This window comes from Arachis hypogaea, chromosome 19 (assembly GCF_003086295.3).
Source record: "Arachis hypogaea cultivar Tifrunner chromosome 19, arahy.Tifrunner.gnm2.J5K5, whole genome shotgun sequence".
NCBI classification, from domain to species: domain Eukaryota; kingdom Viridiplantae; phylum Streptophyta; class Magnoliopsida; order Fabales; family Fabaceae; genus Arachis; species Arachis hypogaea.
This window is the reverse complement of record NC_092054.1, coordinates 89584652-89601129: the sequence shown is the minus strand read 5'-3', so window position 1 is coordinate 89601129 and position 16478 is coordinate 89584652. Positions and strand designations below refer to the sequence as shown.

Genomic DNA, 16478 nt, shown 5'->3' with positions numbered 1-16478 from the left:
CCTAAAAGTAACTAGATCCTACTAAAAACATACTAAAAACAATGTCAAAAAGCGTATAAATTATCCGCTCATCACAACACCAAACTTAAATTGTTGCTTGTCCCCAAGCAACTGAAAATCAAAATAGGATAAAGAGAATAGAATATACTATAAATTCCAAACTATCAATGAAACAGAGCTCCAATCATATGAGCGGGACTTATAGCTTTTTGCCTCTTGAATAGTTTTGGCATCTCACTTTATCCATTGAGGTTCAGAATGATTGGCATCTATAGGAACTCAGAGTTCAGATAGTGTTATTGATTCTCCTAGTTCAGTATGATGATTCTTGAACACAGCTATTTTATGAGTCTTGGCCGTGGCCCTAAGCACTTTGTTTTCCAGTATTACCACCGGATACATAAATGCCACAGACACATAATTGGGTGAACCTTTTCAGATTGTGACTCAGCTTTGCTAAAGTCCCCAATTAGAGGTGTCCAGGGTTCTTAAGCACACTCTTTTTTTGCTTTGGACCTTGACTTTAACCGCTCAGTCTCAAGTTTTCACTTGACACCTACACGCCACAAGCACATGGTTAGGGACAGCTTGGTTTAGCCGCTTAGACCAGGATTTTATTCCTTTAGGCCCTCCTATCCACTGATGCTCAAAGCCTTGGGATCCTTTTTTATTTGCCCTTGCCTTTTGGTTTTAAGGGTTATTGGCTTTTTCTGCTTGCTTTTTCTTTTTCTTTCTATTTTTTTTTTCTCTATTTTTTTTTTCTGCAAGCTTTGTTCTTTGCTGCTTTTTCTTGCTTCAAGAATCATTTTTATGATTTTTCAGATTATCAAATAACATGTCTCCTAGTCATCATTCTTTCAAGAGCCAACATACTTAACATTCTTAAACAACAACTTCAAAAGACATATGCACTGTTTAAGCATACATTCAGAAAACAAGAAGCATTGTCACCACATCAATATAATTAAACTAAGTTCAAGGATAAATTCGAAACTCATGTACTTCTTGTTCTTTTGAATTAAAACATTTTTCATTTAAGAGAGGTGATGGATTCATAGGACATTCATATCTTTAAGACAAAGTTACTAACTACTAATGATCATGTAATGAAGGCACAAACATGAAAAACAGAGAAAGTAAGAACAAGGAATGAGTCCACCTTAGTGATGTCCTTGTGCTCTTCTATGTCTCTTCCTTGCCTTGGCTGCTCCTCCTTCATTGCTTTTAGATCTTCTCTGATTTCATGAAGGATGATGGAGTGCTCTTGATGTTCCACCCTTAGTTGCTTCCAATAATTGTGTGGAAGAAAATGTATCCCCTGAGGTATCTCAGGGATCTCTTGATTTGCAGTCAAATGTTCTACCACTGAGCTATAGATCCTTTACATAATTGTTTTACCACACCAAACTTAGAATGTTGCTCGCCCTCGAGCAAAAGAAGAAGGAATAGATGAAGAAGAAGATGTGGAAATAAAAACTAGGATTATGAGGAGGTAGAGTGGGGATCCTGTGGGGTCCACAGATCCTGAGATGATCCTGTGGTGTCCACAGATCCTGAGGTGTCAAGGCATTTACATCCCTGCACCAATTTAGGCATGCAAAACGCCCTTGCACACAACTCTGGGCGTTCAGCGCCAGGTTGGTGCCCATTTTGGGCGTTCAACGCCCCTTTGCTGCCATTTCTGGCGTTGAACGCCAGAACCATGCTTGTTCTGGGCGTTCAGTGCCAGGATGCTCCCATTCTGGGCGTTCAGCGCCAGAACTATGCTCTGTTCTGGCGTTTGAACGCCAGACAGATGCTCCTCCAGGGTGTGATTTTTCTTCTGCTGTTTTTGATTCTGTTTTTGAATTTTTTTGTTTATTTTGTGACTCCACATGATCATGAACCTAAGAAAACATGAAAAACAATAAGAATAAGAATTAGATAAACATTGGGTTGCCTCCCAATAAGCGCTTCTTTAATGTCAATAGCTTGACAGTGAGCTCTCATGGAGCCTCACAGATGTGCAGAGCTTTGTTGAGACTCTCCAACACCAAACTTAGAGTTTGGATATGGGAGTTCAACACCAAACTTAGAGTTTGGTTGTGGCCTCCCAACACCAAACTTAGAGTTTGACTGTGGGGGCTCTGGTTGACTCTGCTTGGAGAGAAGCTTTTTCTGCTTCCTCTCCATGGTTGCAGAGGGAGATCCTTGAGTTTTAAACACAAGGGAGTCCTCATTCCATTGAAGGACTATTTCACCTCTGTCAACATCAATCACTGCTCTTGCTGTGGCCAGGAAAGGTCTTCCTAGGATGATGGATTCATCCTCTTTCTTTCCAGTATCCAGGACTATGAAATCAGCAGGGATGTAAAGGCCCTCAACTTTTACCAATACATCTTCTACGTGTCCATAAGCCTGTCTTCTTGAGCTGTCTGCCATCTCCAGTGAGATTTTAGCAGCTTGCACCCCATAGATTCCCAGTTTCTCTATTACAGAGAGGGGCATGAGGTTTATCCCTGAACCAAGGTCACACAGAGCCTTAAAGATCATGGTGCCTATGGTACAAGGGATCATGAACTTTCCAGGATCCTGTCTCTTCTGAGGCAATGTCAGTTGATCCAGATCACTTAGTTCATTGATGAACAAGGGAGGTTCAACTTCCCAAGCATCAATGCCAAATAATTTGGCATTCAGCTTCATGATTGCACCAAAAAACTTGGCAGTTTGCTCTTCAGTGACATCCTCATTCTCTTCAGAAGAGGAATACTCATCAGAGCTCATGAAGGGCATAAGGAGGTTTAATGGGATCTCTATAGTCTCTAGATGAGCCTCAGAGTCCTTTGATTCCCCAGAGGGAAGCTCCTTATTGATCACTGAACGTCCCAGGAGGTCTTCCTCCTTGGGATTCACGTCCTCTCCTCTCCTTACAGATTCGGCCAGGGCACTTATGTCAATGGCCTTGCACTCTCCTTTTGGATTCTCTTCTGTATTGCTTGGGAGAGTACTAGGAGGGATTTCAGTGATCCTTTTACTCAGTTGGCCCACTTGTGCATCCATATTTCTAATGGAAGACCTTCTTTCATTCATAAAACTTACAGTGGCCTTAGATAGATCAGAGACTAGATTTGCTAAATTAGAAGCATTTTGTTCAGAGTTCTCTGTCTGTTGCTGAGTTGATGATGGAAAAGGCTTGCTATTGCTAAACCTGTTTCTTCCACCATTATTAAAGCCTTGTTGGGGCTTTTGATCCTTCCATGAGAAATTTGGATGATTTCTCCATGTTGAGTTATAGGTGTTTCCATAAGGTTCACCTAAGTAATTCACCTCTGCTATTGCAGGGTTCTCAGGATCATAGGCTTCTTCTTCAGAAGATGCCTCTTGAGTACTGTTGGATGCAGCTTGCATTCCATGCAGACTCTGAGAGATCATATTGACTTGCTGAGTCAATATTTTATTCTGAGCCAATATGGCATTCAGAGTATCAACCTCAAGAACTCCCTTCTTCATAGGCGTCCCATTATTCACAGGATTCCTTTCAGAAGTGTACATGAACTGGTTATTAGCAACCATGTCAATGAGTTCTTGAGCTTCTGCAGGCGTTTTCTTTAGGTGAATGGATCCACCTGCAGAAGTGTCCAGTGACATCTTTGATAGCTCAGATAAACCATCATAGAATATATCCAGGATGGTCCATTCTGAAAGCATGTCAGAAGGACACTTTTTGGTCAACTGTTTGTATCTTTCCCAAGCTTCATAGAGAGATTCACCTTCTTTCTGTCTGAAGGTTTGAACATCAGCTCTAAGCTTGCTCAGCTTTTGAGGAGGAAAGTACTTGGCTAAGAAAGCCGTGACCAGCTTATCCCAAGAGTTCAGGCTGTCTTTAGGTTGAGAATCCAACCATAATCTAGCTCTGTCTCTTACAGCAAAAGGGAAAAGCATGAGCCTGTAGACTTCAGGATCTATTCCATTAGTCTTAACAGTATCACATATCTGCAAGAATTCAGTTAAGAACTGAAAAGGATCTTCAGATGGAAGTCCATGAAACTTGCAGTTCTGTTGCATTAGAGAAACTAATTGAGGTTTAAGCTCAAAATTGTTTGCTCCAATGGCAGGAATGGAGATGCTTCTTCCATGTAAATTGGAATTAGGTGCAGTAAAGTCACCAAGCATTCTCCTTGCATTGTTGTTGGGTTCGGCTGCCATCTCCTTTACTTGTTCGAAATTTTCAATCAAGTTGTCTCTGGATTGTTGTAATTTAGCTTCTCTTAATTTTCTCTTCAGAGTCCTTTCAGGTTCTGGATCAGCTTCAACAAGAATGCCTTTTTCTCTGTCCCTGCTCATAAGAAAGAGGAGAACAAAAGAAAAGAAGAGGAATCCTCTATGTCACAGTAAAGAGGATCCTTATTGTTAGTAGAAGAAAAGAAGAAGAAATTCGAACACAGATAGAGTAGGGGGTTCGAATTTGGTGATGATGTGAGGAAGTAATGTTAGTTAATGAATGAATAAATAGAATAGGATGAGAGAGAGGGGGGGATTTTCGAAAATTATTTTTGAAAAGGAGTTAGTGATTTTTGAAAATTGGTTTTTGAAAGTTTGTTAGTATTTTTCGAAAATTTTTTTTTTTAAATTTAAAATAATTAATAAATTAGAAAGAAATTTTGAAAAAGGGGAGAGATATTTTCGAAAAATGAGAGAGAGAGAGTTAGTTAGGTGGTTTTGAAAAAGTTAAGAAACAAACAAAAAGTTAGTTAGTTAGTTGAAACAAATTTTGAAAAGATAAGAAGTTAGGAAGTTAGAAAAGATATTTTGAAAAGATATTTTTGAAAAAGATAAGATAAGGAGATATTTTTGAAAAGATATGATTGAAATTAGTTTTGAAAAAGATTTGATTTTTTTTTAAAATCACAATTAATGACTTGATTCATAAGAAATCACAAGATATGATTCTAGAACTTAAAGTTTGAATCTTTCTTAACAAGCAAGTAACAAACTTCAAATTTTTGAATCAAAACATTAATTGTTTATGTTATTTTCGAAAATTTGATGGAAAAAAAGAAAAAGATTTTTGAAAAATATTTTTGGAATTTTCGAAAATAACCATGAATTTTGAAAAAGATTTGAATTTTGAAAAAGATTCTGAAAAAGATAAGATTTTCAAATTGAAAATTTGATTTGACTCATTGGCAACAACTTGATTTTAAAAATTTTTGAAAAAGTCAATCCAAATTTTCGAATTTGATGAGAGAAAAAGGGAAAGATATTTTTTTTTTATTTTTGAAATTTTTATGAAAAACATGAAAAATATGCAATGCATGAAATTTTTAGATCAAAACAATGAATGCATGCAAGAATGCTATGAATGTCAAGATGAACACCAAGAACACTTTGAATGTCATGATGAACATCAAGACACAATTTTGAAAAATCTTTAATGCAAAGAAAACATGCAAGACACCAAACTTAGAATTCTTTAATGCTTAGACACTAAGAATTCAAGAATGCATATGATAAACATGAAAAGACACAAAACAAAAAATCATCAAGATCAAACAAGAAGACTTACCGAGAACAACTTGAAGATCATGAAGAACACTATGAATGCATGATATTTTCGAACAATGCTAGATGCATATGCAAGTGACACCCAACTTATAATGTGACTCAAGACTCAAACAAGAAACAGAAAAATATTTTTGATTTTTATGATTTTCTAATTTTTTTGGATTTTTATTTTATATTTTCGAAAATTATTTTGAAAAAATAAGGATTCCAAAATTTTTAATATGAATTCCAGGTATCTTATGCTCTAAAGCTCCAATCAAAGGGTCAGGCATGGCTTAATAGCCAGCCAAGCTTTAGTATGTGATCGTGGATCAACAGCGGGTAGATCAGGAACAGTAGGAGGTGGATTAGCTCCAACTAGCTTGCTCTTGATAACCAATTGCAAGCCTCAGTCTAAACGAATTTAGACATGGCTTTACAGCCAGCCAGGATGCAACATATAATTACATGGGCTGGAGTGATTAGTTGAGTACCAATCCCAAAGTAGTTTGGGTATGGCTTTACAGCCAGATATGATTCAACATATTTCATGAAACACTAGAATTCATTCTTAAAAATTTTGAAGCCATAGAATAATTTTTTTTGAAAACATTTTTTTTATTTTTTTCGAAAATAGATGAGAAAATTTTAGAAATATTTTTGAAAAAATTTTTGAAAAGAAAATAAAGAGAAAATTACCTAATCTGAGCAACAAGATGAACCGTCAGTTGTCCAAACTCAAACAATCCCCGGCAACGGCGCCAAAAACTTGGTGGACGAAATTGTGATCACATTAATGTAGTACTCTTTGTTATTGTATGGAATCATTATTATGGCTCTTTACTATGTGTGGACACAACTCTGTTCAACTAACCAGCAAGTGTACTGAGTCGTCCAAGTAATAAACCTTACGTGAGTAAGGGTCGATCCCACAGAGATTGTTGGCTTGAAGCAAGCTATGGTCACCTTGCAAATCTCAGTCAGGCGGATTTAAACATGATACTTTATTAGATTAAAATAAACAATAAAAGGGATAGAGATACTTATGTAAATCATTGGTAGGGATTTCAGATAAGCGAATGGAGATGCTTTTCGTTCCTCTGAACCTCTGCTTACCTGCTATCTTCATCCAATCTGTCTTACTCCTTTCTATGGCTGGCTGTATGCAAGGGCATCACCGTTGTCAGTGGCTACATCCCCTCCTCTCAGTGAATCATATGCTCACGCACCCTGTCACGGCACGGCTATTCATCTGTCGGTTCTCGATCATGCTGGAATAGGATTCACCCTCCTTTTGCGTCTGTCACTAACACCCAGCACTCGCGAGTTTGAAGCTCGTCACAGTCATTCAATCATTGAATCCTACTCAGAATACCACAGACAAGGTTTAGACCTTCCGGATTCTCTTGAATGCCGCCATCATTCTAGCTTACGCCACGAAGATTCTGGTTAGGAGATCTAAGAGGTACTCATTCTAGCTTAATTCATGTAGAACATAAGTGTTTGTCAGGCACGCGTTCATAAGGGGGAAGGATGATGAGCGTCACACATAATCATCACCTTCATCACGTTCTTGGGTGCGAATGGATATCTTAGAAGCGAAATAAGAAGAATTGAATAGAAAATAGTAGTACTTTGCATTAATCTTTGAGGAACAGCAGAGCTCCACACCTTAATCTATGGAGTGTAGAAACTCTACCGTTGAAAATACATAAGTGAAGGTCCAGGCATGGCCGAGATGGCCAGCCCCCTAAAACGTGATCAAAGGATCATAAGGTAATCCAAAGATGCCTAATACAATAGTAAGAGGTCCTATTTATAATAAACTAGTCACTAGGGTTTACATGAGTAAGTAATTGATGCATAAATCCACTTCCTGGGCCCACTTGGTGTGTGTTTGGGCTGAACCTGAGTGTAGCACGTGCAGAGGCCATTTGTGGAGTTGAACGCCAAGTTCTGTGCCAGTTTGGGCGTTCAACTCTGGTTTTGGATCCTTTTCTGGCGCTGGACGCCAGATTTGGGCAGATGGCTGGCGTTGAACGCCAGTTTACGTCGTCAATTCTTGGCCAAAGTATGGACTATTATACATTGCTGGAAAGCCCGGGAAGTCTACTTTCCAACGCACTTAAAAGCGCGCCATTTTGAGTTCTGTAGCTCCAGAAAATCCACTTTGAGTGCAGGGAGGTCAGAATCCAACAGCATCAGCAGTCCTTTTTCAACCTCTGAATCTGATTTCTGCTCAAGTCCCTCAATTTCAGCCAGAAAATACCTGAAATCACAGAAAAACACACAAACTCATAGTGAAGTCCAAAAATGTGAATTTAACTCAAAATCTATTAAAAACATCCCTAAAAGTAACTAGATCCTACTAAAAACATACTAAAAACAATGTCAAAAAGCGTATAAATTATCCGCTCATCACAAATATAAATCAAATTCCACTAATTCAAATCATACAATAAGAAGCAATTAAACTTGTAAGAAGATAGCTCATGAAAGTAGGGAACATAGAATCAAGCATTGAACCCTCACTGGTAGTGTATATGCACTCTAATCTCTCAAGTGTATAGGGTAATCCACTCTAGTTTTCTCTAGTCATGCTTTCTAAAACCTTGTTCTTCATCTAACCAGTCAACAAATATTTAATGTACCAATGCAAACATCATGAGGTCTTTTCAAGGTTGTAATAAGGCTAAGGTAAAGGTGAGGATATATATATATATATATATATATATATATATATGGCTAAGTGAGCTATAAATTGAATCTTTGAGTAACCTAAGCTATCACCTAACATGCACACACTCTATAAAATTCTAAAATCATGCTTAGCTACCCATAATTCTCACTTTTGCATCACATACTCATGTATCAACTCTTCTTTAATTTTATCACATATGCATTGCTCTTTTATTAAAGCTTAATATTGGGGTAATTTTATCCCCTTATTCACTTGTGTACTTAAGTAGTTGAATATTTTTGTTTTTTTTTATTAAAAATATAAAGGCAACATAACATATCAATGCATATGGATTTTTAATTTTCCTAGTCTTTCATGAGTAGGTACCCAAATTTCCAATATTTTGTCAATGAAACACTGTACACTTTCATCAACCCAAGTTCCCACAGTTCCCCATACATAATTGACACACAATCTCTAACTTAAGCTAACCAAAGATTCATTTGGGGTAATTACTTATTTTTCTGCTTAAGGCTAGTGATGTGGTAAAATATAGAACAAAGGGGTTAAAAGGCTCAAAGTGGCAAACAAAGGTGATTGAAAGGGTAGGCTATTTGGGATAAGTGAGCTAACAACAAATGATGGCTTCAATCATATGCAAGCATGTAAATACACTAAATAATGGATATATAGAATGGAACAAAGCAAAGATTGCAATCATAGGGAAGAAAACACACAAAAAACAATATTATGGTTAAATATTGTAACCATGTAATTAAGCTCAAATCTCGCAGGTTGTGTGTTCTTAGCTATAATTCATGTTCCAATTTACAGTCTTCAAACAAGTTTAACACAAATTTTAATTTTAATTAGTAAAATTTTTCAAAAATAGGGTCTTAAAAAGAAACTTGTTATTTTTCAACCGAGTAGAACATGCATGCAAACACTTATTATTATGTAATCTATCCTATATGACAAAAGAAAAAGTCAAATTGTTGGTGTTAAGAGAGAAAAGTTACCTCCGGAAGTCAGGTACTGACTGACCTCCCCACACTTAAAGCTTGGCACCGTCCTCGGTGCCATCAGTCAGGAGCAAAGGGGGGCTAGTAACAGCATCTCCACAGGCGGGGTCGTTATGGCTCCCGGTGTTGGTAGGTAAAGTGCAGTCCGGAGTGTCTGGGACTTCCTCAGGTGGGTGGTTGCCAACAATCAGGTCCTTGAGGTATGTAAATTGGCACTTGTTACGGCACTCCATTTATTTTGCCTACCGGTCTAGCTGGTCCAACCTCTGAAGTATCTAAAGGAGCAGCTGATTTGTTGAAGGTGCTTGTGCTTTTTGTTCTTTTCCTCACTGGTGGCTTGTTAGAGGCTTTCTCTGTACCCTTCCTGGTGGTCATCCTTAAAAGGGAGAAGAGAAAGGGGCATGAATTCAAAGGGATAGATAGAGCAAGGAAGAGGGTAGTACGAGTGATAATCATGCCAAGATAAAGAAGAATGTCGTTAACACATGGTCGCGACTCCATGTAATTAGGACATCAATGGAAATATAGCATGATAAATTAAGGCAATTAAATGCAAGATGTTTATTGGCATGCTGGCCAAGGCATGAGTAGCATAGATCGAGCATTAAAAGCCAAATTGTATTATTAGTCGTAACAAACTAACAATAACGTTTATATTGACAATTATATTTAATTAATAAAATATTGGAAGAGTTTTGTGAAAAACAGACATTAGAGTAGAAGGATAGAATAATTAAAAATTCACAATGCCATACGGGCTTTTCACAAACACTTGGTATGCATGTAAAATATGTTAGGAAAGGTAGGAATTCCAACATGCATGCAATCCAAAAATTAATATTAATTGTCAAATCACTCTTGATGATGTCCACAAGCTCAAGTATAATAATATAAGACCCAAATAAAGCTCCAACACCAACATAAAAAAATGCATGAAGAAAAAAAAAAGAATGAAAAAGAAACCATAAATAACTGAGCATGAAAGAGAAATATTTTGTAGAAAGAAAAGTAATTAAATGCAATAAGAAGAATGAAGGAGGAAAGGAGAAGGGAATGAAAAGCGGGACGCGACGCGCGCGCGCAAGGCACGTGTGCACGTGAGAACTGTATTTTCCATGCGACGCGTACGCGTCGCCCATGCGTACGCGTGGGTGGCCTTGGAAGCAAAAGGACGCGCACGCATCAGGGACGCGTACGCATGGATGACCTTGTGCCTCTAGCACAGTTCCAGCGTGGGGGCAGCACAACTTTCTGTCCAACATGCTATTTACGCCGATTTTCCTATCCACGCGTGCGCGTGCTTGACGCGTACCCGTGGTTTTCACTTGTGGCAGCTGACGCGCACGCGTCATAGACGTGTATGCGTGGGTCGAATTATGTGCAGAGCACACCAGCCGCACGATTCCATCATAACTTTCTATTCATTGGATGGGGGAGCGAAATTGCTATCGACGCCCACGTGTGGCCTACGCGCACGCGTGGTTTACCCCCCTTTTTTTAATATGAAAATTGCAAAATGCAGCATGCAGATGAATATGCAGAAATTATGAATGAAAAACTTGTGAAAAATAAAATAAAACTAGGAATAAAAAAAGAACAATCATACCAAGGTGGGTTGTCTCCCACCTAGAACTTTTAGTTAAAGTCTTTAAGTTGGACATGTGGTGAGTTCCTTGTCATGGTGGCTTGTGCTTGAACTCATCTTGAAACTTCTACCAATGCTTGGACTTCCAATAAGCTCTATCAATACCAAGTAAATTCCTCAAGCTTTGATGGGGTTCTTCACAAGCTTTGAGCTCCCAAATTTGATCCTCATATATTCCTGGATCCCAAACCTTGATTCTACACCCGTCTTCAAGTTGATCATCATGATTCCATCCTGGTGGTAAGCAATCCGAATTCTTACTAAGGCATCCAAACAGCTTCCTAGACCCATTCATTAGAGCTCTACACCAACCCTTGCATTTAGATTTTGAGCTCCCAACCACAATGAACCTAGGATTGTGTTGCCAACCACTAACCATCTCCCTCTTACTCTTAAAGCCACAAAGAGCTCTAAGCTGACCACCTGTCTCAAGTAAACCATAGTCAAGTGGGAAAGTAAAGGTCAAGGATAAGAATTTTACCCACTTGAATGTTGTATTGGATGGTAATGGCTTTGGGGGAGAGATCTCCAATAGCTTTGGTAAGGTGATTTCAAGCTCCATTCCCTTGTGCTCTCCCTTGGCAACTTCCACCTCTTTGCGAGCTTCTTCAGTTTCAACCTTTTCCTCTTGGTAGCTTTCTTCCAATTCAAACTCTTCTTCATGGCTTACCAAGGGCATGGGGGGTTGTGCTTCTTCTTCTTTAATCTTCATCTCTTGATCAACCTCTTCAGAGTTGTCAACCAGGATATGCCTTGGAGGTTGTACACCCTCCTCAACATCAACATCAAGCATCTTGGAATGAGGCTCTATGACTGGACTTTCCCATGGAGGTTCAGCATCTCCGAAGTCTGTAATCGCTTCTTCCTCTTCAATAATTGCTGCTTTGTCCAGTTGTTTTAGTATAAAATTGTACTCCTCCTTGATGATTTCTTTTCCATGACAACTCCCCTCAACTACTTCTTCATCTTCAAGGGTCTCTCCTATCTCCACATTTTGGGCCACATCTTGCTCTAAGACAAAATCAGACTCCTCCTTGATGTCTTCCTTCACTAATTCTTCAACCACTCCTTCAACTTCAAGGGTCTCCACTACCTTCACCTGTAGGGATTCCTCTAGCTTCTTATGAAGTATGGATTCGCGAAGATGATTCCTTCTTTCATGTTCCATATCAATAGCATAATTAGAATCATCTTGCTCTTGGATTGATGGATGTGGGTGCTCTTCCATGGAGGGTGGTGATGGGATGGAAAGATCATTATGTGGTAGAAAAGGAAGTGCACTAGAGCTTGAGGGTTGAATATTGGAGGTAGAGGGTTGGTTCATGCGGGATATAAGATTTTGGAGTGTAGAGGTGAGACCAATGATATTAGAGATGAGTGTGTTGTTATCCAATGGAGGTTGGGGTGGATAGGAGTTTTCATTTGTTGGGAGAAAGGGCTCATAATACGGAGGTGGTTCTTCTTGATAAGGATATGGAGATGGTAAATATTGAGGTGGTGGTTCTGGGTGTGTTTCATGTTGTGGTTGGTGTGGTGGATATGGGTCAGGGTCATATGGGGGTGTTTGGTGGTAAGGTGCTTGACTATGGTGGTTCAAAGGTGTGTTGGGAAGGCAGTTCATAAGCATATGGCCGGGCTTGTTGGTAATTACAAGGGTGTCCACCATATTCATTATCTTGGTACGCTCCCTGGAATGGCTCTTGACTATAGTAATTTGGTGGAGGTGGGTTGTCACGAAAGGGTCCACCATAACTATTGTCCTGGTGTGCATCATAAAATGGTTGTTGGTGATAGCGCATTGGAGGGGGTTGTTGCCAAGAGGGTTGATCAAATCCTTGTGGCTCCTCCCATCTTTGATTCTTCCAGCCTTGATGCCTATTCTCATTATAGCTTCCATTCCTTACAACAACATTGGAACCAAACTTAAAGCCAGAGGGGTGAGAATTCATAATAGCAAAAGAAATAAAAACTAATAGAATTTAATGAAAATAAACTCCTAAAACTAGAAACACTAACAATGAAATGAAAAAAAAAATATTTACAATAACCAATAATAAGGCACACGTTTGCAATTCCCCGGCAACGGTGCCATTTTGACGAACGGATTTTTGCTAGTAAAGAATTCACAATAAATCCTTGTTGCAAGTATAGTTTCTAAACTAACAAGAATCCTTCCATACAAAAACTTGTTTGTCACTTAAGCAAACCCAATAAAAATAATAACCGAAGTATTTAAACCTCGGGTCGTCTCTCAAGGAATTGCAGGGAGGTGTATTTATTATTGGTTATGAGAAAAGTATCATTTTGGGTTTTTGAAAGGTTTGAATAAGGAATGTAAATGACAAGAAAGTAAACTAATTATCATGAAAACCCTTGCAAGGTATGAGAGCTGGACGTCCTATCCTAGTTATCCTTATCAATTGTGATAAGAACTGTCTATTGCTCCCACTTAGTCAACCTCTAACTATGAAGGTATGTCAAGTGGATAAATTAAACTGGATTCCTCAGGTCCTAGTCAATTCCTAAGGAAAGACTAGAGTTATTGAAATTCAAATCAACTAGCAAAGATAACAATTATCAATCAACAAGGAGTTTGATAACTCAAGTGTCTCCAATTACTCAACCAAAGTTAAGAATGTAAAAAGATAAATTAAAATCATAAATCTGAAATACCTCAAATTGCATTAAATAAAGAAATCAAATCTAACACGGAGTTCATAAACCAAATTAGGAAAATAAATAAACTAGAATGCTAGAATAAATAAAAGTAGAAGAGAAATTAAATTAAAGGAACATTGAACCTGGAATTGAGAAGAAGAAGAAATTCTAATCCTAAAACCTAAGAGAGAGGAGAGAGCCTCCCTCTCCAGAAAACTACATCTAAAACCTAAAATTATGTGAATGAATGTTGTCTGTTTGAATGGATGCATTCCCCCACTCTGTAGCCTCTAATCTGTGTTTTCTTGGCTAAAAACTGCGTCAAAAATAGCCCAAAAATTGCCCCCATCGATTTCTGATATGTCTAGCACGCGGCAAAGTCACGCGTACGCGTCGTCCACGCGTACGCGTGGATTGAATTTTCTCCAGGTCACGCGTGCGTGTGATCCACGCGTGCGCATCGCCTAGAAGCGTGGAAACTATGGCAAATTATATATCATTACGAAGCCCCGGATGTTAGCTTTCCAACGCAGCTAGAACCGCCTCATTTGGATCTCTGTAGCTCAAGTTATGGTCAGTTAAGTACAAAGAGGTTAGGCTGGATAGCTTTGCAGTTCCTTCAGTTTCTTGTATTCCTTCCACTTTTGCATGCTTCCTTTCCATCCTCTAAGCCATTCCTGCCCTATAAACCCTGAAATCACTTAACACATATATCACAGCATCGAATGGTAATAAGAGAGGATTAAAAATAGTGAATTAAAGGCCAAAGAAGCATGTTTTCAATCATAGCACAAAATTAGGAAGGAATTGTAAAATCATGCAAATCATATGAATAAGTGAGTAAAGAGTTGATAAAAATCACTCAAATTAGCACAAGATAAACCATAAAATAGTGGTTTATCAGACCTATGGACTTGGATTGATATAGCTCATTTGACTTTTTCTTACTTGTTAGAGGATGACTTAATGAGATTGATCCTTGCAATTATCATATTGTGGTTAGTGATAGGGATAGAGATCCTTGACCACCAAATCTTTCCAAGACCTTTTTGTCATTTGATTTCCATTACCATTTACTCTTCTTATTTCTTATTCAAAACCCCAAAATATACATGTCCATTGCCAATAACAAGAACACTACCCTGCAATTCCTTTGAGAGACGACCCGAGGTTTAAATACTTTGGTTTATAATTTTAGGGGTTTGTACTTGTGACAAACAAAATTTTTGCATGAAAGGATTATTGTTGGTTCAGAAACTATACTTCGACGAGATTTTATTTGTGAATTCTATACCGTCAAAAATCCGATCATTAAAATGGCATCGTTGCTGGGGAATTTGCAATTGTGTGCCTTGTTATTGGTTAGTGTATATATGTGAATATTGTGAATATGTTTGTCTTTTACTTGTTTGTTAGTTTTTGATAGCTTTAGGACTTTGTTAGTTTGTTTTTGTATCCACTATGAAGTCTTACCCTTTTGGCTATGAGTTTGGTTCTAATTGTGTTGTAGGAAATGTGAACGTCAATGACCACATGTATCAAGGATGGAACTAACAAAGATGGGAGGAGACTCAAGGAATTGATCACTCCTATTGGCACTAACCTCCAGACACTTATAGGTATAATCACCATCCCAATGCATGTCAATTCAATGGCTATGGTGAATCTTTTTGTGACAATCAATTACCACCATCATATGCCTATGAATCTTATCCTCAACTTGAACCTCAACCATTCTCACAAGCCTTTCCTTACCAAACACGCTCCTATGCTCCATATCTATCATATGACTATCCTTGTGACCATTATGAGCAAGAACCTTTAGAACAACCACGACCCTATCATGATTACTACCAAGAACCACCTCAATACACACCATCTCCATGCCCTCACCAAGAAGAACTGCCTTCCTACTATGAACCCGTTCTCCAAAGTGATGAACCCTCCTACCCACCTCAAGCCCCAATAGATGATTCTCTCACTTTGCTACTTTAAGGACAAGCAGATATACAAAGGAACACCCTAGAGTTTGTGACTAACTTGACCAAGGTAGTGCACACTTTAGCCTACCAATGCTTGAACACTCAAGGTGCTTCCGTAACCACATGTGAAGGAACCAAAGAAGAGCAAAACATAAAGGAGAGACTAGAAAGTCCGGTGGAGAAGGAGGATTTGGATTTTGTATTGGAACAATTGGAGAAGCCTACGATTCTTGGAGAAAAGGAAGAAGTGGTTGAAGATTTAGGAGATGCAGAACCACCATGGGAGTCTCAACAACCTCCAGAGTATATCCAAATTGAAGAATATGAAGAGGTTGATCGAGAGATGGATTCAATCATCAATGACTTTTTATCCAAAATTGAATCACCTCTCATGGGACAAGAAATTGAAGTTATTGAAGACAAATCCAAGCCAAGTGATATTGGCAAGCAAGAAGAAATTGAAAGAAGTTGTTAAGAGGTGGAAATAACTAAGGAAGAGCCTAAGGGAGTAAACCTCGCCTTGTCTAAGTGTGGGGAGGTTCCCCTCCCTAAGTTGTCATCCAACACAACATTCAAGTGGGTAAAATTCCTACCCTTAAACTTCACTTTCTCACTTGAATATGGTTTGATTGAAATGGATGGGCAACTTAGAGCTCTTTGCGGAGTTAGTAAGAGGGAGTTGTGTAGTGGTTGGAAGTTTGGTATTAGGCTCATTAAGGTCAAATCTCCGAAGCGTAGGGACCATGATTGGATGAATACTACTTTGTGTGGATCTAGGAGGATGATTTGGCTTTCTACGGAGACTTCTATATGTCCACCACCCGGATGGAAGAATCATGATAATCAACTAGAAGATGGGTGTGAAAATAAAGTGTGGGATCCCGGATCACACAAGGAGAATCTAATTTGGGAGCCCCGAGCTTTAGAAGAACTCCATCAAGACTTGGTGCAACTCATGAGAAATCTTG

The 16478-nt window shown here is 38.6% G+C and overlaps 1 non-coding gene across 1 annotated transcript; it reads left to right on the top strand.

Annotated features, from left to right (window-relative positions):
• Nucleotides 1-3681: 3681 nt before the first annotated feature.
• Nucleotides 3682-3789, top strand: LOC112781646 (small nucleolar RNA R71). Its single transcript, XR_003192410.1, has one exon. It is a non-coding gene; the product is annotated as a small nucleolar RNA R71 (small nucleolar RNA).
• The last annotated feature ends 12689 nt before the right edge of the window (nucleotides 3790-16478 follow it).